We start from the raw sequence: 25,542 nt of genomic DNA on the forward strand, positions 1-25,542 counted from the left end.
TGTTAGCTCAATTTGTTAATAAGGTGAAACTCAACTATTGTACTAGCATGGATTTCTAACACCCCTCTACATGGAAAGTATATATCAGAAGCAGAGTTTCCCAATTTCAATCTTTCAAGTCTTCGCCCAATATTGGCATCAATGCCAACCTGCACCTATTTCGCATGTTCACTACTATCAACAGCCAGTCTGAATGAGCGGATGTTGTTCAATTGTGAACCTGAGACTTGACCTGACAATAAATAACCTATAAGTTGTAGTCCATCGCTGATAGCATATTTGGCGGGCCTTGAATGATGTCATCTGACAATAAACCAATTTAAATTGTCAGGTCCAAGAATTACGGTATATCGATTTTAAGAAATATGGATCAGCAAGTTCAATATTTTTGACAGGAAACCATAAACTAACTGGTGCAGTGAATGATGAAATATCAGTTAATTTATTCATGATGTACGGTACACTTTTAGTTGAATGTTTTCAAGTTATTTGGTTTTGATAATAAGCGAAATTAATCCTTGAGTGTAACCTGCTGTGTTCTATCATAGGGATTGAGAAGTAAACACTCTTTACACTTACAATACCCCCCCACCCCCCCCCCCCCCCACCCCCCCCCCCCCCCACCCCCCCCCCCCCCCACCCCCCCCCCCCCCCACCCCCCCCCCCCCCCACCCCCCCCCCCCAATTTAAATGCAAATCATGATATTGTTACAGTTCATTCTGTTTCTAAGATTTGTCCACCTTGGTGTTTACATTGTTAGTATTATAAGCTTGTTTTCAATTATTACGTACTATACTGCAATATTATAAATTGTTCCTACCGTTTGGTATCTGTGTTCAGATCATTGTAAATGTTTGTTCATTGCTTTTGTTACATATGTCAATGTATTAGTATTGTATACAATTATTACATTACATAATTATTTATTACTGTATATTATAGTCAAATTGTATTCGGTATTTTTCTGATTTTATATATCAAATTCGTGTTTTCTCCCAATGAAACTTTAAATTGTTATGAATTTACTGCAAAACATATGCTGTAGTTTTATTTTCATGCTGTAAGAGTTAAAATACTCTGAGCTCTATAATCAGACCATTGTAAAATTTTTCAACCACCCGTTAAAAAAAGGAAAAGTGGTGAACTAATAAAAATTGTGTTCATATCAGTATAAAACTGAAAATCTCATATTAAAATATGGTATTTATGAGTTACAAGCTTCCTACTTATGAACCTTGAAAGTTGCAGTTTAATAGGAAAGCGTTTAAACAGTAACCTTTTCCTTGTTACTGATATAAAAAACGCAGAAATAAGGAAGCTAACTTTTAATGTAACTCATATTATTGTAAGTTTACTATAGTTAGTATATAGTTAACTTTTAAAGTCATTTATCCTCTTGATCCAAGAGTAGGCAGGTGTGGCCAGTGCTACCACGAGCCCCCACGCTTAGGGGAGCTCCGCTGTTTAACTTAAAACTACGAAACAGAACGTTAGCAAAAACTAATAATAAAATAAAAAACATGCAGAATAATCAAACCCCGAAGAAAAAACGGATGTAAACGAAGCGAGACGTGTTTTGTTGCCTTATACTGAGAATCAGCTGATGTACAATGTGGTAATGCCGCAAACTGAGGGTACTAGTGTAGTGCGGCACCTGCCCATACGGTCAGGCTTTCAAAAAGCCTACTTTAAAATTTTGGGGGACCAAGCAAATTTTGTGAACGAATTCAAGCAATTAATAGTTGAGGTTTAATAGTTACGTAACACCACACATCGTTCAACTCTCCCCCGCAATGGGACGTAACGCTGCCGAAAAACCCCCTTCCCACTAGGGACGTTACGTAAATTATGGACGGTCCCTAAATGATATATGAATCTCGTGTGTATCTGATTAAATAAATTTTTATATGGTGTTAAATAGTTGTAATTACAGTGGTTGAGGGGATGTAACAAGAAGAGTGTCAAATTTAGGGACCCCGCAGTAAGTTTTGCAGCAGACTCCGCATAAGCTAACACCTGTTCTGGTCATGGATGAAAATTATTCATTCTTACTGTACACAATCTGGATATAATAGAAAAGAAGAACGCTGTTAGCCGTTACATATATTCTCTCAGACAGAAATCTCACAGAATCATTGTTCACAACCATCCAGGAATTACTATTCGCGAGACAACGTACCACTACTTAGTGATTAATACTTTTGACTGTTCATTTTCAATACTGTCCTTATAGGCCAGTGACTAGTGAATAATAATGATAACAGGTCCTACCTATTTACTAACATCAGTAAAACGAATTACGATATGTCTAGGTTTGGATTATCTCTGTTGAAGTTTGTTCAAAAATATCTTGGGAGTATGAAGAAAGGTAAAGAGAATGAACTAAAGGAAAATTCCGCGTTTGACTGGACAGAAACAAATTGAGAGTCTTTGCCATCGACTATTCTAAAACATCGATCTATTATATCGAATATTTCATAACATCGATATGCGATAATCATACAAAAAGGCTGCCAAATTGTTGACTAAAGAAAAAAAACTAACAGGCAGCAGCAGAAACAGCGAATGTTATTGATAATAGCTAGTGAACTTGTATCACTCCTTATCTTCTCTTAATCTTAATTCTTGATATTCTGAAATTGAACTCTGTTCAAGTTTCAGTCTCCACTTTGATTCTCCGGCCTCCGCTCCGGAGCTCACGATGAGCTCTGAGATGGAGGAGTTTTCGTGTTTGTGGTTATGGCTTTCTGTGTAAAAATTCTATGTTTATTTGGTTTTACAAACAATGAAAACAACTTATGTAAAAATTCTATGTTTATTTGGTTTTACAAACAATGAAAACAACTTATTTGTTGTGACAGCTAATTTAGTGACTTTTTAGAAAATCAATTTAGATCACCATGAAAGTTTGTAAATTAATTGTCCACACTAAAACTTTTAGTGGTAAGTTAGTTATGGGAACACCTACACTGTATTGAATCCATTTTTAATTACTTAATACATCGTTGGTTAATTAGACTTGTACTAATGTAGCATAATATATATGATTTTCAGTATTAAATTTAATTAGAGAGTTTTGTGAAATTTATGAAAAGAATTTTGTGAGCAAACTGCAACTTTTTCTTGAAATTACATGCTAGGACTGGTATTGTACAATAGCTGTGCACTGTCATGCTAGAACTGGTACTGTAGAATTGCAATGCATTGTTAATTTAATTTAATTCTTTAAATTTAATTTAAATTTTTTAATTTAATTTAAAATTTTTAATTTCATCTCAATTGTTTATTTACTTGGACCTTAATGGCAAATAGGTAACTTCATCTCCACAACTCGAATTTTATGTGGGCTGTCCATTTTGCAGAATGGGCACTTCAATCCGATTTGGATGAAGTTTGGTAATCACCTTTGTATAGTTTCCTACATACAGTACAAAAATTTGTTTACCATAAATATGGGTTTTCCAATAAAATAAATTCAAATCCTGCAGGTTGGAACGAATCTGCAAACTGTTTACTTGGACTAATTCGATTTTGATGAAACTTAACCCTTTGAGTGCCACAGCATATTTTCCCAAGTCATACGCATAAATTGCCAGAGCATTTCCTTCTGTTTTGCAAGCGTGTGGGGAAAAAACTATATTAAAAAACTATTCAACCTATTTGAATAATTTTTTTTTGGTTTGTGTGTTATAAAACAAGGTATTTTTTCCATATTATATTATATTTTTATTTTTATTTACACAAAAAGAATATAGGTTATAACAAATAACTAAAAAATGAAAAAAAATAAATTTTAAGTTTGAATTAAAATTTTATTTATACAATTTTTTTTTAATTTTTTTAGCTATACCATATGAAAGAGCATGAAAAACTGAACAAAAATCATGCATAATATGGTGTGTTACAGTAATATTTAACCAGATACTGCAATATATACAAAATACAACAAAAAGCAATTTTTGTTCAAGTTTGTCAAAAGTTTAGAAACAATATTATAACTACCCTATTTCACTCAATGAAGTAAGACGACTGTAAAATACTAATTATATAAAAAGTATATAAAAATATACACAGACCTACAATATAACCTTACTTCTATAACCTTACTTCACCTAAAATCAATAGTTTGATTGGAACTTGCGTTTTACTTCATCACCAATCCAACAATAAAATATACGTCACTAAACACGGAAAAAGAAGTTTATAAATGCATTGTAAGTTTTACTGAACACAATTGCAGAATAGTAATAACAACAGTTTTCAGCATAAACACACGAAACTAGCACTGGCTTATTGTACAATAAACAAAAGTGTACAGTAATTGTTTAACCTTCAATGAACTATAAATTAAGTGTATTTGAACATAAAATAAATGTCTAATATTATTCATCAAAATAAACTTTGATGAACCAGAACTTTGATTGAATGTTTTGTATCTTTTATTCTCAAAATAAACTTTAAAATATTGATAAACAATTTGTGGTTTCCAGATGTAATTGTGCCCAAAGTGCTAACTTCATTCACATTTTTAATTAGTTCCAAAGATGGTTTCAATTTTGTAAGCAACGTGTTAAGAAATATTCAAAACATATAGCTGAGAGGTATATTTAAGGTAAGTATACAAAGTTGTCTTTTTTATGTTCAAAAATGTCTCACAGCAAAACAGTTATTTATCTTATTTAAATAGAAATGTGTTGTTCATTTTGAAGTAAACTTAAGCAAATAAATACAAAATAAAATCTAAATATGCTAGCGATTGTTTACCGCAAAATTTGAATCAGAGACTATTTTACCAAAAGCTGCTGCATCTATATACCTTTTGATTGTTTCCATTATTGCTTAAGTGCACTCCAAACAAAACAACATAGTATAAAAAATAAGATTTTTGTTCAATAAAATGTTGAATTGAAAGTTTAAATTTTAAATGTATTACATTTTAATTATACCTCTTAATAAATTATGTAATTTTTAATCGTTTAGTGAACATTTATTGAAAAACATAATTAAAACCAACTTCAGTCATGTGTTGACACTTTCTAAACATAGCTGAAGTTAGTTTTTAATTATTTAAGAACTAGCAGTTACCCACACCTTCGCACACAATTTCGTAGGTTTTGCACCTACATGGGTACTTCTGGTTCAAGTGAATTATATTTCCGATGCCAATATTGAGTTTGCTTTCTTCCCACTATGCAGAAAATATGTTAAAAAAATGTATATTTATGGTAATTTTAATTTACTCCGGTTGGAATAAATTTATTGTTCCAAAGCTGATTTTGCCTCTCTCCCAATCAAGAGAATATATACATACTCAGCTCTGAGAAGCCTATTTTTGTCAAAAGATAACTTAGGTTTCATAAGTCTTTAAATGTATACGGTAGTAAAAGTTAGACTACATTGTCTCTTACATCTGCATTGCTAGCAGTTAACCTGCTGCTTTGCACGCAATTTAGTAGGTGTTGCACGTTTATGACCATTGCTGGTTCAAGTTAATTATATTTCTGACATCAATTTTGTGTTTTTGCCTAAAATTTACTTTTTTTTTTTTTTTTCCTTTGGGATATTGGGGTGGATTCCTAGATCCTCACACGTCAACCTGAGCTTATTGTGTGCCCCTTTTGATGTTAGAGGGGTAAGCCTATCTTCGTGCCCTTAATTAGGCTAAGAAGCTTTTCCCCCCGATACTAGCATCTGGTTTCGTCGCCTGGTTGTTTATCACCGAAAAGAGCCCTTCTCCTTGCTCCCAGTCTCTCACAGTCCAGTATTATGTGTTTTTGCAGTCTCTTCAGACTTATTGCAGAGTCTACACTCTCCGAGTCCTCATTTCGTAAACCTAGAGTGTTTAGGTGTTTCCTGAAGTGGCCGTGTCCAGTGATCAAGGCAATCACTTGCTTAACCCCGATCCCTCCCCAGCCCCATCAGCCATCTGGTGAATCCGGAGCTAGAATCGGCAAGCAGTCTTTTGCCGAGTGCTTGTCCTTGGTGACTCTGCCACCGCAAGCGGTGTGTCTTTCCTGGACCATTTGTTTATACTTTGATAAGCGGCTGACTTGCTTATACCACAACTCGGTTCTGGACCCGTGTTATGGCATGCTTGCTCCGCTTTTGGCAAGCCTGTCGGCGCATTCGTTGCCACCTATGCCTGTGTGGCCCGGTACCCAACCAGACGCACACACAGTTGCGTGATCCAAGCTTGCAGAGAGTGTTTAAAGCACTCCCACACAAGCTTGGATGAAATGCTGTTGGAGTCAAGAGCTTTAAGAGCTGCCTGACTGTCTGACATTATACAGATGTTCATTTCCCTGGTACCTTTCTGGTGAGGCCTAGGTTGGCACAGGCTAGGATACCATAGATTTCGGCTTGAAATATGGAGCAGTTCCGACTCAAACTGCCGCTAAGGGCAGTTCTAGGGGATTGACTAAACACTCCATATCCAGTTCTACTACCCTTAATAAGCGAGCCATCCGTGTACCAGACAAAGCTCTTTCTTATTGTTGGGATGTTATCTTGCGATTTCCACTCATCTCTGGAGTAGAAGTCAACAGAGAATGGCTTATTGAATACGAACTCCGTTCTCATTGTGTCGGAGACCATTTCGAGAATAGCGCTTGGGTTTACAGCTTCAGTGATGGCGCCCATGGCTCGCGTTAGACGCGCCATTCCTCCACAAGCCAGCAACCATCAGCCGATAAGCTGACTTACGCGCTTCAGCTTTTATATGAACATCAAGAGGTAGAAGTCCTAAAGCCACCTCGAGGGTCGCTGAGGGACTGCTCCTGAATGCTCCGGTTACAAAGATTGTGCCAAGCCTTTGTAAGCTTTCAAGCTTGGCTTTGGCAGTTACCTGATTCACCTTTGTCCACCAGACTAATGAACCATAAGTGATTTGAGGCCTTACAACTGCTTTGTAAAGCCATAGTGCTATATGGGGTTTTACGGCCCCATGAGATTTCCTGCAAGTCTCCTGGACGTCATGAGCGCCCACTTTGCTTTGTGCAGGATATTATTAAGATGATCATTCCACGTAAGCATATGGTCCTAGAGTCAGTCCTAAATATTTGACTGTCTTTGACCACTCTCCAGCTGAGTGGATGCGAGTTTCAGCCTAGAAAGAGACTCTAGGTTCTTTTTTCTAGTGAATGGTACAACTACTGTCTTAGAGGGATTTACTTTCAGTCCCTCTCCCTGACATACCAGTTGTGTACATGTTGAAGGTTGGTATTCATGATATCAACAACAACATTTGTGTATTTTTTCCCTGTACCATAAGGACTATGTCCGTCTGCATATCCTTGGACATAGATTCCGTTGTTAGTAAAGGTCCTCAAGTAGACCATCTACTAACTAGGTTCCACAGTAGAGGTGACAGGATGCCTCCTTGAGGACATCCCCTTGTGGGTGCGATCACAAGCGATACTTCATTGAGATCGGCCCTGATCCGTCTGGAGCACAGCATGGCCCTAAGCCACCGGCACAGAGCTGGCTCGAGGCCACGTCGCTGTGCTCCACTTACCATTGCAGTGAATTTGGCATTGTCGAAAGCTCCTTCAATGTCTATGAAGGTGCACAATGCCAATTCCCTTGGCGGACAGGCTATCCTCAATCCTACTGACTAATTGGTGCAGTGCTGATTCACAGGATTTGCCTTGCTGGTATGCATGTTGGTTGCGATGAAGGGGAGTGTCTGAGAGAACTCCCTTTCTCAGGTGCCTCTCCACCAGTCTTTCTAATGTTTTCAGTAGAAACGAAGATAAACTGATGGGGACGAAAAGATTTAGGGACAGAGTAGTCCGCTCTCCCTTTTTTAGGGATGAAGACCACCCTGTTGAGACGCCAGACTTGTGGTATGTACCCATAGGCTAGGCTCGCCCTGAATAGTTCACATAGAAGGGTAAGGGAGATTCTCACGGCCCTTGTTGAAGCAGGGCCGGAAAAGATTCCATCCCCTCCTGCAGATTTGAAAGGGGCAAATTTAGAAATTGCCCATTTGGCTTTAGAGAGAGTGACAATCCTTCTGGCAATGGCCCCAGCTACCACGACAAGCTCTTGGCCGTGAGCCTGCCTCGTGATTACCAGACGTTCCAGTGTCGTCATTCTCAAAGATACAATCAGGGAAGTGAGTTCTCAAGGAGAAGTTTGAGGCTATCACTAGACCCGGAAGTGTGTTGACCTCCCTGGGACCTTAAAGATCCAAGTGACCGGTTGGACTTGAGGCTAGCAAGCGTTGCAGTCTAGCTGCCGCGCTTAACTCATTTACCTTCTGTGTAAACTGCCTGCCTCCAGGAACTTTGTTTTGCTTTTTTAATTGCTAGGCTGTATTCTGTTAGAGCTCTATGATAGGACTCCCAGATACGGCTCCATTTTGCATTGATTGTACAGCTTCCTGACATTAGCCCTTTTGCGAGCGAGGTCTGCAGTCCACCACTTACTATTGGTTCGACTCTTTCCCCCGTCGCAATGGGCAATTGTCATGGAAGCTATTGATTATAGCATTCTGCAGGTCAGAAGCTATCTGATCTATGTCTGTGAAGCATCGCACCCTTCCGCCTACCTACCGATCCCAACTGTGACTGAAGGTCAGACTTATATCCCCAACCAGTCAGTCCTCCTGGGATTACGATAGAGGACCTCTGCAGCCTCATCTTGCAAGTTAAAGAGGATATACCTGTGATCCGATAATGAGGCCTCTTCGCTTACGTGCCACTTATCAACCATTCCAAGTATTCCTTGTGTGCAGATTGTTATGTCAATAACTTCTTGTCTAATTCGTGTTGCGAACGTAGGGCGGTTACCTTTATTACATATAAATAGGTCCCTACTTAGAAAGAAATTGTAAAAAGTGCCTCACCTCTAGGGTTAGTGTTGGTGCTGCCCCATCCAGCAGAGTGATGGGCGTTGGCGTCACAACCTAGAAGAAGTTGTTGACGTCTGGCTTGTGCTTCTTCCACCAGGAGCTCTAGGTCTCTTGATGGAGGGAGTTCCCTGGCATCATATGGCAAGTATACGGAGCCTACAATTGTGCTCTGCACTATACCTCCATTCTTCCAGGTCAGTGTGCCCACAGTGAGATCTCTGGAGCAGAATTCGTTGAGGGTTAGAAAATCCAAGCCTCTCCTCAACAGGATGCAGGTTCTGACATTCCTTAGAGAGGTACAGTAAATTAACTTACCTTTGGTTTCATTTAGGCCCGCCACTCTCTCCTTGGTGAAGCCATGGTTCTTGAATCAGTGCCAGATCAAATCCCTCCTGGAGGAAGAACTGGCAGAAGGCTGCCGAGGCAGCCCTACTGTGCTGGAGGTTGATTTGTAGAACTCGTGGCATTTGTCCTTGACTGTCGAGGAGACAATTGAGACCTGCCAGAGTCCTAAGTTGGCTCTACAGTTGGAAAGCCTTCACAGCCTTGTAGCAGACCTCGTCCAGGAAGCAGACGAATCCGTAACCTTTCGGGTCTGGCTTGGATGGAAGGATTTTCCACTCGTTTACATTCAGGTTGGGGTTCTGCTTATTGAACATCTCAAGTACCTTTTCAGGTGTCTTCTTCAGAAGCTTCGGGTGAGCTCTGAAAAACACCCTGGTGGACCTCAAGATGTCCTTACGCAGACCCAATCTCAGAGAGATATCATCTCCCAGAGGTTTTATTCTTTGGATAACTTCTTCCAGCCAACGTGTGGTGTGTTCGTTGATGCAGGAAGCAATTAAAACACCTTTCTCTAGGTAGGTGCCCGCAAACGATGGAACGGAACCATCCTCCAGGGGTTGGATTTCTTCCATAATTGCGTCCTCGATGGCTTCTTCTCCTTGCTCTGCACTAAGCTTCGCTTCCGGGTAGCCTTCGAGGGCTATGGCCATTTTAAATCGCTGCGACCTCTCTGTAGGTAGCCTTGGGTGTGCTACCAGAGGCCTCGGGATCGTGGGCTTCGGGCTTTTGGGTTTCCCTCCTAGCCTTCTTTGCGGGTCCCTCAGCGGAGGGCGGGGTGACCAAGGTGCCTCTGGGGCGTTTGGCCGACCCCACCCCCGCCTTGGTACCCGCAGATTGGGCCCGGAGTTGAGACCTCCTGCCGTTTCGGGATTCTTTTTCTTCTTTCTTTTTCCCCCTCCTCCACTTGGAAGGGTCAAAAGCTTCACCCTTTTCAAGAAGTTTAGCCTTTTAGTGCTTCTCTTCTTTGAGCAGTGGTGAGATTTGGTGAGATAAATTTACTTTGTCCTTAGTATGTTTTGTTCCATACTTAATTTTGTTGTTTCCCAATCAAGAAAATATATAACATAGATCAGAGAACCCTACTTATGTCAAAAGAGATCTAAGAAGGGTTTTATATCAGTCTTGTAATTTATAGTAAAAGTTTTTAAATATTTTAGAACACTTAAGAGTTTACATTGTTATGTTACTTATGTTAAAGGGACAGTCCAGTGAAATTTCATCTAGCATAGTTCTTGTCAACTGCTTCAAAAGGAGTTTTCAGAATCAAATTCTGACCTTTATATGTTCTAGGACATTTTCTAAGATAGATTAGTACTTACCTAATCGCTGAAAACTAAAATGGAGAACTATGGTTACTTATTAGACAATTTACTCACAGTAAATGTAAACCAATTGAAAACAGTAGACAATGTTTATACAGAACAGGTTTTATTAAAATTTTTTTATTCTCTTTTAAGCCACAGCTCTTAGACTATGCTGGCTTGTTTTTGGTCACTGTGGCTATATTTGTCTCAGTTGATTACATTTGACAGGCTCATTCAATTAATATTACACAACTTTAGAGAACAAGATGAGATTTTTTGTTCCTTTAAAGACCAGTGGAGTGTAGCCTGGAGGGATTTTCAAAATAAGAATAGACCTATATTCATCCCAGGAACCACAAGTATGTCCATGTAAAATTTCAGTACAATTGGTGGAGTAGTTTACGTGTGAAAACAAAACAAACAAACAAAGGCACTTTCACATTTATAATATTATTAGGATTTTTTTCGAAGATCACTAGGTCACAAAAGTCATTTTAATTATGTTTAGAGCCCTTTTGAATAAAAAACTTTAATAGCAGGAATTTTTACATAAACTTAAATCTATTTAGTATTTACTAAATATCCTTAAATGAATCAATTTTAAGATCATAACGAAAGACAGCACAAAGACTGACATACTGCCCTTTGACTTCTTGATCCCAAAATCAATAGAGTTTTTTCATCTATGAAGAGAACCAATATAGTAGGTACTAGCACATTTCAAGTCTTATTAGTACCTTTCTAACAATAATCATTACACAGACGGGCAGACAGACAAGCAGAAGGATGGACACGATTTTAAGAAGGCCCTATTGGGTCCTTAATACTATCATCTCACTGGAGAGTCACTTAGCAGAGACACACTTTAATGATAAATGAACTGGTCTCGATAGTAAAAGAGATTGACTGAATACGATCATTCCAGTCAGTAAATCGTGTGATCTATAGTCACATCCCTACTCCTCACACAGTTTATAGTCTACGGAGCGGTCATCATCATCTCTTCACTACCACGACAAGGTTATACAAATATAAACCATTTTGGTATACTAAGCAAAGTAGCTCCCACATAGTAACCAGTAAAACCATCAACTCAGACACTGATGAGCTGTCGTTTTGCTGAAAAAATCAGTGTAGTCAAAATATTTTAGCAAAAAATACAAAGGTTGTGCAGTACATCAAAAAAGATAGCTAAGGTAAATATGTTAATAATGGATTAAAGTACATTATTTATTTTATTATCACTTCTCTTTAAAAAATACAGCATTAATTATTTTTATTGTATTCTTCTTTAAAATTAAATAAAATGAAATTGAAATAAAAAGTATACCTGAAAAATAAGACAGGTTAATTATTGGTCATAATATTAACGTACATTTCTGTAAAGGTAGATCCATAAGATACCTCAAATAAAAAATCTTTTTCTGAAAGACTCTGGTGTCTGAGTGTACTCCAACACAGGGACTCATTAGGCACAAGATTAACATATATTTCCATACAGTGTTTCTTTTAAAAAAAATTTTCACGTATTTTATGGATCTATAAAATACATCAAAGAAAGATTTATCTTTTAAAAGCCTCTGGTTGTCTAAGTATACACCAACACAAGAACTCATTGGTCACAAGATTAATTTATATTTCCATAGAGATAGATCCATAAAGCAACTCAATGAAATATTTCTTTTCTAAAATAAAGTCTCTGTTATCTGAGCATACACCAACTCAGATACATCATAACCTCTTAGTAACTGTTATCAATTAGTTTCTAGGATTCCCCTAAGATTTACCAATTTACCTTCACTTTGTCTCTTGAGGCCTTCAGTCACAAGCACCACCTGCCCTCCGGAAATCTTCATCCACTAGCGCCTCTAGTGGCTGGGAGCCACTGATTTAAAACAATTCATTCGGTGGTAACCCATTGTAATGATCTGACTTCTGGGTACTTCCACTCTCTGGGTCAATACATTTTAGGACCCTCAAGTCCCTCAGATATCTTATCTCTGGGTACACATGTTTCTGCATCACCATGCTAGTCCAATGCTGCAGTCAGATGTTAATTATTGTGCTTCGTGCTGGACATGGCAAACACTTTAACTGGGGATAATCTGGATCACAATATCCAAGAGAACATTCTAAGGCTGCGCCTATAGCTCTATTGATGATCAGACTGACTATCCTCTGGATGCTAGCCATCCTGCCCATAGCTACCGCATCTAAAGTGTATTACCACAGATCCAAATGATAAGCCTGATCACAGAGACATATGTCCAATACAAGAGAATTGGCTAAGTACCCAATAAATGTCTGTGAGATTTTTCCACTTTACCAAAAATAATTGCCCTCATTGGGGACTAATGCCTCCTAGGTGCTAAGTCTGCAATAAAGATAGACTTAAAGGCCACTTTGATGTAAAAACCATCATAGACAGTCTCCATGATGAACCTAAGTGCTACAGATATCCTGAACAGCCGGCACAAGCAAGGAAGGATGCAATCCAACACCTACCCAACAGATTGGTCTAACACTGTTTCTCAAAGATAATTTACTATGACTATATGAATTGATTGCCTAGTCAGTCCTTCTGAAGTTCATCATCCAATGTTCCAATGACTTCACTGTGAGTAATTAACATGTTGCACATAACCTCTTCTATGGCAAAGTGGAGCTTTTTAAATTTACACCATGTGTCTTCAGATTATTGGTACAAACTATTTGATAATCAATTATTTATGTGGATTTGTGAATATGTGGCAGACACCTTGGCACAGAGGACGAGTGCTCTATTTGGTTTTTACGGTAACAGCTTCTCAAAATAACTTGCCTAAGTATCCCTGAGATTAACTCTCCAAAATGGAGTTTTAAATGCTTCCCCTCATTGAAGAACAATTATAGTTCTATTGGGTTACCTTGATCTGTTATTGTTTAAAACAGGACAGCCATGCTTGAAGGATGTCATAATGGCTGATGTTACATTGCCTATAGATATATCCAATAGAACTGTATTAATAACCCCTTGTCATTGCAAGATTCAATTCATGATTTCAGATTCTCTTGTACAATATTCAGTTTGTATTAGACAACATTTCTAACTTCAGTACACAAATACTGCAGCAAAATCTGAGTATGATCAGAGAGAAATAGCTTCTCAAATTCATTTTAGTCATGTATCCTATTGATCACACTCTCTTTGATTGAAACTATATAGTATACCTCATTCCCACAACAAGCTCTTAAGGTTTGAATAATAAAACACTCTAACAGTGATTTGTCTTTACTGTTAGTATTATAGCTATACCACACATCACTGTGTGAGTTGGTCCCATAAAACCCCATGACAACCTCAAACCTCCTAAGATAGTCTAAAAAGGCAGCCAGCTCCTTGGAAGATAGAGTTTATGCATCATTATACAACAAATGCAATGACAAGAGCACCAAGAGTGTCCAGTGTTATAACTAAGAAGCCTGGCAGTGAAAAGATCCTTGGAGTAGTGATCAAGAATAGAATCAGTGGCATAGCTACTTTGGATGGCACCCGGTGTGGAAGTTGGTGGTATTAACCCATCAAAAGTAAAAAGCAATAAATGTTATATGATAAAGGTCATGGATAATTTATTATTTATAATATTGAATTATACATAGAGCTGAGCTAGTGATAGTGGAGTAATCCCTGAAAAAGAAAATTTTGTGCTAGCGATTTATTTTGTTTGTTTGTACATTGTTCTTAAAGTTGAGAGACCAGGTGGGTGTCACCCCAAAAAAGTTGACATCCAGTGCGCCCCCCCCCTTTGCTTCGCCACTGAATAGAGTAGAAATGTTAAACAGGTGCTCAAAATAAATGAACCTCTGCTATAAACAGCTTTGTGGTCTTATCCTTGTTAACTCAACATTTTATGCTAATTGACATGATACATAGAAGGAAAACCCACAAGAATTGCACTGCATAGTTTATTTGGAAGTGTAACAATAAAAAGTAAGCTTAAATACTATTCAGCAATCAGTAAGTGGAAGATAGATTCCTTATAAGAACCAGTCGGAATGAGATATGTGCCTGTATTCAGAGAGATTAAGAAACTAGACATGGTCCCTTAACGTAGTCAACAGCTCAAATGGTATGAGCATACAAATTTGATTTGAATTTGTTACCAAGGAATTAGGTAACTCTGATTTGAAACCATTGGATGATATCAAGGAAACCAGGGGATGGACATATACCTAATGGTAAGAAGAGGTTTATACTCAGATCCTAATCCCAGGCATAAAATCCAAGATTCTTATTACAACTGCATTGCTACCAACAGCAACCATTAGCAGTGGAGTCAGTCCAGCCCTATACTAGGCACTGGCTGAATCATGGGTTGTGAGTATATTTCCAAGCATAAGTAGCACTCAGTCATGGGGGCTCTGGTCAACTGAGCTATAACCTCGTTATCCTTCAAATTACTCATGCAATTAATTGATGAGGGCAAATATATAACCGTGATAGGGGCCATGAAAGAGAAGATTGAGATAGAGATTCTCCAGATGAAACTTCAGCACAATAAAGCAGCATCATCTATGTTCTCTGGATGATCCTTTGTAGAATTTCATGAGATCATAATTCAGGAACCTTGGGGATAAAAATTGAAAGTAGTCTTTTACAGTTTGGATTACACTCTACTTTATTAGTTAAAAATTAAACAGAATGAGAACAGTCTGTAATATTGACTGGAAAATTATAACGTATTATTAACACAAATTTATCTTCTGCTTAATAACAGGTATTTCCCCCTTTGCCTTGATGACTGCTAGGAGTATTCTAGGAATTCCTTCTAGGAGGTGTTGTATGTCTTTGCATTCTATCTCACTCCTCTTTTACAGCTAGTTCTAGCTTCACAAGGTTGTCTAGAGGTGGATTTCTGACTCTAGCATTACTCTTTACCGTCCCACACATGTTCTATTGTGTTAAGGTCCGGAATTCTTCATGGCCACTCCAGAAATCTAATACCAACCTCTCTTAAGTAAGCTGATACTGCTGCTGCACTGTGGGGACAAGTGTTATTGTGCATGAGCACAAACTGAGGGACAACGAAGAAAGCAAAAGGAACAACAGAGTCTTGTAGAATAGTTTCTATGTACCGACAAGCATTTATAGTTGGTTTACCAACAAATACCAACTCTGTGCAGGCCTTATAATTTATTCCTCCCCAAAACATTATTGACACCTTCACCAAAGTGGATTTGTGGTGAGATAGAAGCCTGAGCAAAGTGTTCTTCACGCCTTCTCCACACTGGTTGACGTCCATCTGAAGACCATAGACTCACTCTTGTCTCATCAGTGAAGAGTACTGCTTTGTATTGCTCAATAGCATTACTCTGTGCTTTCTGGTAAGAATAGGACTTCTGACAGGCCTTCTGCTGTTTATATGGAAAAACAAAGTCGTCTATGAAAAGTTCTGCTTCTAACTTGAACATTATAAATCCTTCTTAACAATCCCTGCAGCTCTGTACTTGTGAAGTCCTTCTTCTAAATCCGTTCAGTCTTTAAAATCGGCCGTCAGTTTCAATTGTAACAAGAGGCTGACCCTGACCTCGCCTTTTGTTGTCGCTTCTGGTCTCCTGAAACCGATGAGCAACTCTCATGACAGTTGTGTTGTGAACTCTGTACAACGCAGCAACTTCTCTGTATAATCGCACATGCTGCACTAACAATCTTACTCTAGTGGCTTCTCTGTGTGTCAGATTTCGAGACATGGCTTAAGGAAAAAAATGTAATTGTAGTCTGTAAAACAATGGAATCGTTCTGACAGATGCAATCAATGAGGTAATTCAGCACAACAGGGAGCATGTGTCTAAATTCCCAAATGGACTTTGTTTCTGATAAGATAAGATAGGACATTAGATAATAGTTAAACTGACCCAAACTTATTCTTTGTCAAATGAAAGTATATCAAAGTAACATTGAAATACATATGAAGAGTTATTTTAGTACTGGTGTTTGAATTATGTGCACAATTTTAGATGCTGTGTTAATTTGATTTAGATTCTTAATTTGCCTAAAAAATTTGTAGAAAATGATTAAAGTAAATTAAAATAACATAGGCTACATTAATAAACTGTCATTATTAACATTTCATTATTAGGATCAAGCATGCAGCAATTGAGAAACACACATCATTATCAAGTTCTATAAAAATTTGACACATTTGTTACAAAAAAAAATTTTAACTGAAATGTTTATGAAGCCACTGTATCTAATTGTTAGGGTTGCATACTCCAAATTCAGGGCAAATGGGTCCCTTGTATAAAAGGAATACTCTGGAACTATGATGTACATTTTCGTCTTGTATTTTGTGACCATAAAGAATTCTATAGAAATATACGTTTACCCCAGTATGACAAACTGAAAGAGCAAGAGGTCAAAGCTTCTGTGACACGCTTACTCCAACCAGGTCAGAGATCTTCAAAGTATCCACAATTTCCTCTGATCAGCTTTATTGCTACATTTGTGTAATATCTGTTTCCATATCAGACATTGGTGGTCTGACATTGGGTATATATATATATATATATATATATATATATATATATATATATATACAGGGCCGGATCTATCATTTCTTCTAGGGGGGGCAAGCTTGACTTTTGGCGCCCCCCCCCCCCGATACCAAACTATTTACCATAAGTTTTACTACTATATGCTTTGTATATGGGGTTGAAATAAAATAAAACTTAGGTTGAATAAGAAAGTGTTATTTTAATGAAATAGAAATGTCTATTTTACAATTTTACATGAATCCAAAACAATACAATTGTTTTAGAAAAAAACAATACTAACAATTATAGAATCTTTATCTTCCGAGCCTTCTTTGCTGCAAACGTGTTAATTATCTGATCAAAATAAATCAAAGAAGCCCTTTCATGTTCAATTGATACAATGCTTAAATTAGTTAGTCTTTGCTGTTTCATAGAATTTCTTAAATAGGTTTTTATAAGCTTCAATTTGCTGAAACTTCTCTCTCCAGATGCTACAGAGACTGGAAGCGTTAGAAAGATTTTAAGAGCTACATATATGTTTGGATAACCCTCTTTCAACTTGCTCTTATGCAATATTTTGAGCAAAGATGCTGCTGTTGCGTCTTCCAATCCATCTTCCATATTTAAGGCATGAAATTTAAAACTCTCTATTTCATTCACAAGCTCTTCTTCATTTAAGTCACTGGCATATGTTGTAGCTAATTCTTTTGCTTTACTTTTCAAAGTTTTAACATCCATTTTTTTTATTTGATCCCCACACAAAAAATTAAACTTATCAGCAACGATTTTTAACGCATCATATCTGTTAGTTAGCTCACTAATAATTCTATCACATATTTGAAAAAGTGATCTTTTGAAAAGCTCTTCTTCAGTAAAATTTGGCCCATCATCTTCATGTGTGTCTCCTGTCATTTTCTTTTTCTTTCTCTTTCTTGTTTCCTTGTACTCTGCTGTTATGCCCATATTATTAGCTAAAAATGTTGCCTCATCAATTGCCTCTGAAACAGTTAAATCTCTAGTTGAAGATAATACATTTAGAAGACCTTGTATGTTTCTTGCAGCATTGTCTACTGTTGTGTCCTCTCTTTGTAGAAACTTGCTAACTCTATCAATTTTCTTGAGGACTGAATACCAAAAGCATGTCATAATAACATATTCAAACCTTTTCATGTTTTTAAGTAGCGATTTAGCTTCAGCTCTTGTTTCAGGAGATGAGAACTCATGGGTAGTTAAGTCTTCAAGAGAAGAGAGCACTTTGTCCATATGTTTATAAATAACCTCCACAGAATCAATCCTTGCTGACCATCTTGTTTTACTTTCTGATTTTAACGAAAGGGGAACATGTTGTTTTAAAACTTCCCACCTTGATGTAGAGCCATGAAAGAGGTTGTAGAGGCTGTTTATAATACCAAAATACGATTGTGCTTCAACACAGGCCTCTGCTGAATGAACCCCAACTAAATTTAAGGAATGGGCTGAGCATGGGACAAAGTAGGCCAGTTTGTTCTCTTGCACAATCCTTGACTGGACACCCTTGTATTTCACAGCCATGTTTGCTCCGTTGTCAGACGACTGGCCCCTGCAAAACATCAAGTCTAGACCATCTTCTTTGAGCTTTTTAGCAATGCTTTCAAAAAGCCCCTCGCCTGTTTTTTCACTCACAGTAAAAAAATCTAAAAAGCTTTCACATACCTCTGGCCCTTCGTCAGTATATGTAATGTAACGAATGACTTCAGTCATTTGTTCATTTTTACTTACATCAGGGGTACAGTCGAAAATCAATGAAAAATATTTAGCTTTTTTTATGTCCTGAATTATGTCTTCTCTAATTGCATTTGCAATGAGATCAAGAAACTCATCTTGTACTGTGTGAGAAAAATAGCTGAGCTGCCCTTTCTTATGGCGACCAATATGCTCACGCAAGGTCTCATTATAGTGGGAAATTAAATCTATAGTGTTGAGAAATTTTCCACTATTTGGATCTGCAAAGTTACAAGTTTCGTTTGTCCCTCTGAATGCACTACCCTGTTTTGCCAAAAATAAGACAGCATCTAGTATACAGCGTAGTACTTCTCTCCAGTGGGATTCCTCCTTTTTTATCTGATCCTGCAACTCCTTGTCGATCCCTCCTTTACCAAGTAACATTTCTAATGCTTTCCATGAAACAAAGGTTTTCTTATGGTACTGGGAGTTTTCATGTTCTGGCAATTTGTCACTGAGTTTTTTCCAATTTGTGAATCCCTCCTTTCTTGCTAAAAAGGAAATTGTTGATTCATGTTCTGTGTTCAAATGACGAAAAAGCCTGCATGGAACACAGTACAAAGCATTCATTGTCTCGCTGTAAGCCAAATAAGATCTTTTGACCTTTGAACCATTTTTAAAAATTTTGTAAAACCAATCTTTTGTAAGGTTTCGGCCCTCCCTACCGCTTTTACTCAAATCAGGATTATGATCATCGTTTTCACATCTCCTTTTTATGATGTAACATCTTTGTTTGTCACTAAGCTGAGTTGGCCAAGTTCCAGGGTCATTAAAATTAAAATTGTACTCACATTCACTCTCCTGTTCTTCATGGTTAGGCCCTTTTGAGTCTGAAACTGAAACGGCTTCTTGAAATGACGTAGAAGAGGCCCAAAAATCAGTAGCATGCGAAGTATGTGGTTTTTCACAAATAAAGTCATTGTTGTCTTCTTCCTCTGCACAAACGTCCATGAGATCTTCTCCTCCTTTCTTCTCCCATCTTCTTGAACAGACGGTTTATTTCTCGTTGCTTCAGGTTCGGCTTCGTCTGTAAGCAACAGACATAAATGCACACATGACCAAACATTTTAGTTTTTTAAGTAGGTTACATGTTGTTTATGTACAACATAAACAAATTATTACATTGTGTAACGTTTTATAAATCATGTAGGCCTAACTAAAAACGTTACAAAAATATAATGTTGTTAAATAGTGCCAAAAATGCTAAAAAACATGCTATCTTAATTGGGATACTATTACAGTACTAGCCTACAGCCTATTCGATATATTAATTGTTTTAGTAATAAGGGCCAAGGGGATATTATTACAATCAATGTATTGTTAACATTTTAGTACGTATGTTACCGTATTAAAACTATCGTTAATAATAGCATAGAAAGTAAGTGAAAGAAGCATTTTATGTATATGTTTTTTAATGTATTTAGTTCTGAATATTTAAATGTGTTTATGCTACGCAAGGTGTGGTGGGCCGACGAATGTGAACGGGAGAGGATTTTCATTCAGGCAACGAATCTATAAAATATCTATAAACTAAAACTATATTTACAATAAATTAATGATCTATAACCACTATTTTTAACATTAAAACTGAAGTTTGTTGTTATTATGCCGCTATAGCCTATAACTGTTTTGTACTCAAAATGAATCTTAACAAATTAAAATACAACAAAAATTAGTTACCTTGGTCCTTGATATTTTGCAACCATGATGACATTAAAGTTGACGATTTCGTGGCCTCTTGTTGTCTTGCTTTAGCTTTCTTTCTGTGGAAACACCCTGATGGTTTTTTCGACATGTTGATCTATGTTAGTCACAGGTAGAATATTCATACAACTGCGACATGAAATCTAACCTAAAACTCATCAAAAGTTCACGCTCACGTCAAGCGGGAACACTCACGAGTCACTAGTCAGGGGCGGGAGCGGGAGACTTGCGCTTGCGCTTTCTAGTCCTAGTCAAGCCGTAGACAATGTTGCCAACCCACAGCCTTAGTTATGAAAATACCCTGCCGCTTTAAAGATATTTCTTACTAGGCCTATGTTCTTTTGGTTTGCGCAAATATAGTTTACTGAAGTAAGAAATTGTACGTACGTAGACTATATTGTGCTATTGACACTTGACAGTAGAAATGATAAATGTTTTTTTTATGGTGGCCTCATCCCATCATTTGGCGCCCGGCGCGGCGCCCCCCCTAACTCGGCGCCCGGGTCACATGCCCCCCCTGCCCCTCCCTGGATCCGGCCCTGTATATATATATATATATATATATATATATATATATATATATAGAGAGAGAGAGAGAGAGAGAGAGTAAATTATCTAAGGATTAACAAATATTTTTAGAATTCAGTAATTAGGTAAGGACTTATCTACCTTAGAAAAAGCTGTAAACATGGATTTGACTTTGAAAACTCCCTTTGAAGCAGTCGGCAAGAACTATGCTAGATGAAACATTGCTAGACTGTGCTTTTTAACTAATGTACCTATTCCAGCTCTAAATGTTCTAAAATGTCATCAATATTTTTCAGTTTTAATGAAAAAACACGTAGTGTCATTGTTAATGTACTTTGTTGTACATTTTTTATCAAATATTAAGTATTGGATCTAAAAAACAATGTTACTATTTAATTTTAGTATTAATTAAATTTTTCATATAAAACCCATCTTAGTTAACTTTGGACAGAAGTAGGCTTCTCTGATCTGTGATATATATATATATATATATATAAATAAATAAATAATATATAATATATATATATATATATATATATATATATAATATATATATATAGAACATTTAGAGCTGGAATAGGTACATTAGTTAAAAAGCACAGTCTAGCAATGGTTCTAACAATGTTCAGTCTAGCAATAATTTACTCTCTATAAATGTAAACAAATAGAAAATAATAAACTATGTTTACATAGAACAGCTGATTACATTAGACATCTCTTTTAATTAATATTTCACAACTTTAAAGACAAAGATGGAACTTTCCGCTACTTGAAAGTCCAGTTGGGCATAGCCCAGAGGAATTTTCAAAATAATAATAGGCCTATATTCATCCCAGGGATCATAAGAATGTCCTTGTAAAATTTCAGTACATTCAGTTGAATAGTTTACATGTGAAAACAAAACAAACAATGGCACTTTCGCATTTATAATATTATTGGGATGTAATGCCACAAGTTCACTTGCTTGTAGTTCATAAAATGGAGTAATTTGGTAAGTAATAATAAAAATAAGGATGTGCTCTAAGATATTTCAACCTTAATGAAGTTGTTTATAGTATTCAAAAATATATAAATTTTAAAAGAGGGTCTATACTACCTCTGAGATAAAAACTAGAAATCTACATCCTACGTAAAATGAGCACTCATACTTGTCATAGCTCCTTGCATTAAAGTCGTCCATCATGAATATTGTAATATTTCATGATGTCAATTTTCCCTAGCAATGTTAATGAGATAAGTGTTGAGGGCATCAGGGTGAACTGAAAGAGAGAAGTGTGAAAAATAAACAAAAAATTCACTTTGGTGTTCAAACTTTGATCCTGAAACTTTCAGAGAAAATGTCCAGATATGATCTCTTGGCAGAAAATTGAATTTAAGTGACATCAGGGAACACATCATTTTTCCTAATGTAGGCATCATATTTCTTGTAACTTTTGAAAACATTTGAATTCTCTGTGATGAAGGAACTGACACATAGTATAATGAAAACCACATTTAGAACATAGCAGCTGTGCTGGAACTATGAGTATTACCTGTTAGTACAAGGTGACACTTTGATACTGAATAGCGAAATCAATCATTCTTTATTGTCATTTATAGCCACATTGGTGATTCCAAAGACCCATATGGTTATAATCAAACATAAGTACATCTGAACAGACACATCAAAAGCCAGGAGCAATAAAATGAGTTTGAATTTTCCACCAGAGGAGCTTAATGGTTATGGATGGCTCTAAAATAAAAAGTGAGACCATGCAGGCAGCTGGTGGCCCATATGGGGTTTTCAGGTAGAATTCACAGCCATTATGGAATGTGCTTGTAAAATTCTTCTTCTGCAGTAAAGGAATAAGACAATTAACATTTTCACAAACAGCCAGGCAGCGTTGAAGGCATTGAACTCTTTTGTGTACAAGTCCAAACTTGTCTGGGATTGTTATCAAGTTGTTTCTTCCCTTGGCAAAATCAACAATGTAAATGTTTTTTGGGTTCCTGATCATGGGGAGGGAGTGATTCTGGAGACGAAAGAGCTAATGCCCTGGTCAACTTGGGCTCAGCATCTAATATGACAGGGCCTCAACCATTCTATGGTATTTCTAGGTGTGAATCCTTTGGGGCTGTCTCAAAGTGGGTTCACACTCAACATGACAGCAGGTGGATACAACATCCAGGTCTGAGAATGACGCCTCCTTCACCCAGGAAGCATCTGATCACTCATTAAGTAGATAAGTGTCTTCTCAGGTTGTGGGTCTAATCACAGGACTGAGTCATCTGAGGAAGCATCTTCACAGAGTCAGCATTTTCTGGGAGGATCCGTTCTACAGATCCTGTCTGACAGGCAGGAGAAAACTGCTGAACTACTGTTCTTTAGCTGTCCTACAATAACAAGGGAGTGCTACACCATCTTTGGTAGTCTGGACAAGGGTGGTAAATTTCTTCAGGAGGATATGATCAGTTGTTTTCAGCGGTTTGTAGAACTGCTGAAACCGTAAGCATGTTGGCTTCATGGTCACTTCCCAGTGGACAAAAGACTCTTGTGACTTAAGTGCACGGCAATAAGGCAACCCCTTAGAAGAAGGACAAGATCAAAACTTTTATCCAATAGCACAAATAATAATGTTAGAGTTTTTTTAAGTAACCAGTAACACTATTGTAAAGATAATAAAATGAGTGCAGTTGGTTAACCATTTAAAATGAGGCACCTCTTAAAATTTTAGTAAAATAAGTGTTTGGGGTTGATAATGACATGCAAAATTATAATGCTGTAACTTTAATTGTAATTGTGAGCTAAAAATTTGCATGTAAAAACACAGACATCCAGACATAAAAATAAGCACTGGTAATCCATAGTCATAAAGTAAAATCTGTAAGTAAAAAACCAAGGAGCAATACCACAAAGCCTGTTCAGGTAGTTCAGTGACACTGTATTTCGTCTAGGTTCCAAACAATAAAACCAAACAAACTGGTCTTTACCAAATTATGCTTCCTGATCAAAAATGCTTTTAGAAACAGAAAACCACGTAACATTAAAAACATAAACTTGCTTGAAATGATATCAGGATTTTGAGCATTTGCCATTGTTATAATATGTTAGAAAAGGTGTAACACTGTACTTCCGTTGTTACAAAAGAAATTTTTGTACTAAAATTCGACTTGTTTTTGCTTTTTTGGGACAGTTATAGTTTTTACAAGTTATATTATATGGCAGTTAGATTATATATATAATCTTTTGGACTGGGGTGGTTTTGAACTCTGGAGATCATGTTTGGTGAAGTTATGCAGAAACTTTTGGTACTGATGTGCTCCTATGAGAACAATTGCAATATACTGATTCCAAATACAAAATCTACCCTATTAAAATTATCCATACACTAATAAATGACTATTTATAGTTTTAACTATTTTTTAAAATCACTTTGGATTCTTCGTATTTTATATATTAATAGAATGATACAGAATATCTTGTTAACACCAATCAGTGTGAAACATTTACTAATGAGTTAAGTCATTTTGAAATGACTAATATGTTGTACTATAGACTACAATAAATAGCTTATAAAACTTTCATAGATAAAGAACTGAGCCAAAATAAGGACAGAGTTTAGATTGTTCAATAAAAGCAAGTCCTTTAGAGACTTAATCTATTAAGCAATCAAGAAAACAGCTTTCCTCTATCCAATACTGTAGAAAGGTGATAAATAAACAGTCCCTTGTGTAGAGGTGCTGTGACGATATCCTTTGTTAATGAAATACTAAAACACTTTCCCCTCCATTCCACCTAACTTCCATCTCTGCGAGTTTTATTATTTGGTTTAAAATGTTGTAAAATGTTAAGAACATAAATAAAAAATAAAATTTTATAAAATTAAAAATATTAAATTTTACATTTCAACTAATTGCTTTAAAGTAATTTTTGTACTTAAAGAATACTTTCTTAAAAGGTTTATAAATGGTTTAATCAAACAATATTTATTACTTTATTGTTACAGTTAGAATCTATGTGACTGTCATCTTAAGATAAACAAAAACATGAGCAGATAAAAGATAAAACAGAAGTCTCACTGGAACATTGCTCACAGCACAATCCGATGGCTAGACCTAGGAACTGCTACTAGCAGGATGTTCACAAAAAATAGCAAATACTGTTGATTGGACCTAGTATTAAGAGAAAGTTGTAGTGAAACTACCTTGATTTTTACCTCATAAGAACAATGTCAAACTTCAAATACTTTCTAATTCTTATTTTTAGTCATAGGTTTGTGAGAAATGTTTCATGTTAATGATATGATTTATATGCATTCAAACATGTTTTAGTTTTTATTGTGAAGTGTGTAAATACCTACTTATTGACTATTCAAACAATGAAGAACAAAAACATTTGAAATTTTGTGCTAGTAATAGACAATATCTTTTATTCATAATTTTTGGTTTTATTATTATATTGAAATACAAATAACAAGAAAGGAAATAAAAAATAGAAAAAAGAGTTCAGTGTGGATGAAGAGATGTAGATTTGCCATTTGTCCTCTAATTAC

The 25,542-nt window shown here is 36.6% G+C and overlaps 1 long non-coding RNA gene across 1 annotated transcript; it reads left to right on the forward strand.

Moving 5' to 3' along the window:
* Positions 1–2,807: 2,807 nt before the first annotated feature.
* On the forward strand, positions 2,808–25,438 carry LOC124367499. Its single transcript, XR_006922907.1, has 3 exons — positions 2,808–2,944; positions 4,492–4,613; positions 24,997–25,438. It is a non-coding gene; the product is annotated as an uncharacterized LOC124367499 (long non-coding RNA).
* Positions 25,439–25,542: the final 104 nt, after the last annotated feature.

This window comes from Homalodisca vitripennis, chromosome 8 (assembly GCF_021130785.1).
Source record: "Homalodisca vitripennis isolate AUS2020 chromosome 8, UT_GWSS_2.1, whole genome shotgun sequence".
Lineage (NCBI taxonomy): Eukaryota > Metazoa > Arthropoda > Insecta > Hemiptera > Cicadellidae > Homalodisca > Homalodisca vitripennis.